We start from the raw sequence: 3452 nt of genomic DNA on the forward strand, positions 1-3452 counted from the left end.
TAAGTGTTAGCTTTTTTAGGGAGAGCAGAATTGGTAATGATTGATTGAACATAATTCAAAAGAATAGGCATAATATATGTAAAAGAGAAGACTGGGACAATATAAAATTTAGAAGGATTAAACGGTTGAATTGCTATGCTTTATTTTATGTATAAGAATAAAATAAAGACTTTTCCTCTTACGGACACTTTCACTTCCGACAAGGTCAATAGAATTTCACTTGTCAAAGATTGGAGGCATCATCAATACAATTGAGAATCATCTGGTGTTAGAAGCCTTTATTCAACAACGCTTCCTCTTGTACCTGCCATGTTCTATGCACTCTACTGTGGTCGTCTAGTCTTCAGAGTCTCCTGGAGAAAAAAAGGTAGCCAAGTGTCTTAATGCAATGTGAAAAGTCTATAACAAAGAGACTAATAAACTGTCGTGGCTACATTAAGGACAAGAATCCTAACTGTCCCCCAAAGGAACCAGTACAGACTTCACTGAGGACACCATACTTCACCAGTCCTTAAAGAGTGAGACAGTGGTCTACCATGTTGAGATTTTTTTTTTTTACTTTAAAAAGAAGAGTAAGCTTTTTATGCACAGCAAAAGGAACAGCAAAATTATAGACATGTAAAAGAAAATGAAGTGTTGTGGGAACTGTGTTATTCAATTGTAACATATATGATACAGAATTATAAAGAGAAGCAGAACACATTTGTTGGGGACTTTTGAAAGCTTCATGAGCTATATGAGGAGGGATTTTAAAAAGATATCTGTAAGGAGAAAAAAAGGTGTGTGTGTGAATAAGTATTTTTGAATAGGTATATAGCGATTATATTTTTAATATTAAGTATATATCAGTTAACATTTTGGAGAAAATATTAAAAGAAAAATACTAGACATTGATTAAATGAAAGCTACTCTGTAGTTAAGACAAGATGGCATAGAAATCAATCTGAGTGCATGGCAATTCTTCATCTCATTCCAGCCAGACTAAGACTCACAGTGACTTTGCCTTTCAAATGAAGTGTATACTAAATAAAATTTATTTAATTAATAATTATTTTTGTTAATGAACGATCTGTTTTTTAAAAGATACATAAGAAAATAATCATAACACAGTGACTAAGGACAAAGACAACTTTGATGAGTAGAAATAGAGACCGATCCCCCAGCAACTGGAACAGGCCCGCTCTGACTATGAAGCCTGCACTGTGGTCCTGTTAACCTAACTGGGATGCTCAGTCTGGCCTCAGCTGGAGAGGATGTGCCTGGAGCAAGTTAGTGTGCCAGGGTGGGTTGGTACCCAAGGAGGACCTCCCTCTTCTCTGAGCAGGAGAGAAGAGAACGGGGAAAGGGTGTGTGAGGAGAGGACTGAGAGGAGAGGAGGGAGGCTGTGATTGGGATGTAAGGTGAATAAATAAATTAATTTAAAAAATAGAGATCCTCAAATCCAGAAGGGCCTGGACAGATATTCTACAAACTGTGAGACCACAGATTCCAGCTCAGACTATGATACCTAGCAAAACTTTCAATCACAAGAGATGGAGAAAATAACACATTCTGTGATAAAACCAGATTTAAGCAATGCCTATTTACAAATCCAGCCCTACAAGAGTTGCTATAAGAAAAACTCAAGCTAAAGAGATTAACTATATCCAAGAAAACACAAGAAATGAATAATCCCAGATAAGCAAATCAAAAGAGGGAAAACACACATACAGACTACAACAGCAAAGTATGGGAATCAACAAATATTGCTCTTTAGCGTCTCTTAACATCAAATCTCAGTTCTCCAATAAAAAGAAAAAGACTAAGAGAAGAAATGGAAAAACAAGTTATATCTTTCAGCTACTTTGAAAGAACTCACCTTGGCATCAGGAATAGATGTCACCTCAGGGTAAAAGGATGGAAAAAGTTATTCCAAGCAAATGTAACTTAGAAGCAAGCTGATGTAGTCATTTTAATATCTCATAAAATAGATTATATACGTTATTATCATTTATTATAATACGTTCAATTTGTATCCTACCTGTACCCCACTTCCTCATCTCCTCCCAATCCCACCCTCTCTCATTCTTCTCCCCCTATGCCCCTCCCCTAGTCCACTGATAGATGAGGTCCACCTCCACTTCTGTATGACCCTAGCCTATAAGGTCTCATCAGGACTGGTTGAATTGTCTTCCTCTGTGGACTGGCAAGGTTGTATCCCCAGGGGAGGTAAACAGAGAGCCTATCACTGAGGTCATACCAGAGAAAGCCCCTACTCCCCTTACTAGGGAACTAGGAGACTGAGTCTATGGGCTACATCTGAGTGGGGGTTTTAGGTCTTCTCCATGCATTGTCCTTGGTTGGGGTATCAGTCTATGAGGGGCCCACAGGGCTCAGTTCTTTTGGCTCTGTTGGTCTCCTTTTGAAGGCCCTGTCCCCTCCAGGTCTTTCTATCTCCCCCTTCTTTCAAAAGATTCCTTGCATGCTGCCCAAAGTTTGGTGATGAGTCTCAGCCTCTGCTTCAAAACCTCCATCAATAGAGTACTTCAGAGGCCCCCTGTGGGAGGTCCTGTTCCCTGTCTTCTGCTTTCAATGACTATCGAGTTTGTCCTTCTGAATAAGAAATGAGTATCTTCCCTAGAGCCCTCCTTTTAGCTTCTTTAGGACTATAGATTTTAGAATGTTTATCCTATATTATATGACTAATATCCACTTATGAGTGAGTATATACTGTGTGTGTCTTTTTGCTTCTGGGTTACCTCACTCAGGATGATCTTTTCTAGATCCCACCATTTGCCTGCAAATTTCATGACTTCCTTGTTTTTAATTTCTGAGTAGTATTCCGTTGTGCAAATGTACCACAGTTTTTGTATCCATTCCTCCATTGAGGGACATCTGGACTGTTTCCTTACAGCTTCTGGCTATTAATTTTATTTACATATTTATTTATTAAAATGTATTCACTTTGTATCCCCGTTGTAGCCCTCTCCCTTATCTCTTCTCAGTCCTACCCACCCTCCCTCTTCTCACACTATGCCCTTTCCCTAGTCCCCTGATAGGGGAAGACTTCCTCCCCTTCTATCTAATCCTAGCTTATCAGGTCTTATCAAGGCTGGCTGCATTATCTTCCTCTGTGGCCTGGCACAGCTGCACCCCCAAGGGGAGGTGATCAAAGAGCCAGCCACTGAGTACATGTCAGAGACAGCCCCTGAACCCCTTACTAGGGAACCCACTTGGAAACTAAGCAGCCTATGGTCTTCCTTTAAACAGGGGGTCTAGATCCTCTCCATGCATGGTCCTTTGTTGGAATATCAGTGCTTCAGAACCCCCAGGGCCCAGGTATTTTGGCTCTGTTGTTCTCCTTGTGGAGTTCCTGTCTCCCCCAGGTCTTTCTGTCTCCCCATTTTTCCATAAGGATTTCTGCATTCTGCCCAAAGTTGGGCTATGAGTCTCAGTAATCTTTCAGAGGTCCT

The sequence above is a fragment of the Psammomys obesus genome, unplaced genomic scaffold, assembly GCF_907164565.1.
Source record: "Psammomys obesus unplaced genomic scaffold, mPsaObe1.curated_primary_1811, whole genome shotgun sequence".
Taxonomy (NCBI): domain Eukaryota; kingdom Metazoa; phylum Chordata; class Mammalia; order Rodentia; family Muridae; genus Psammomys; species Psammomys obesus.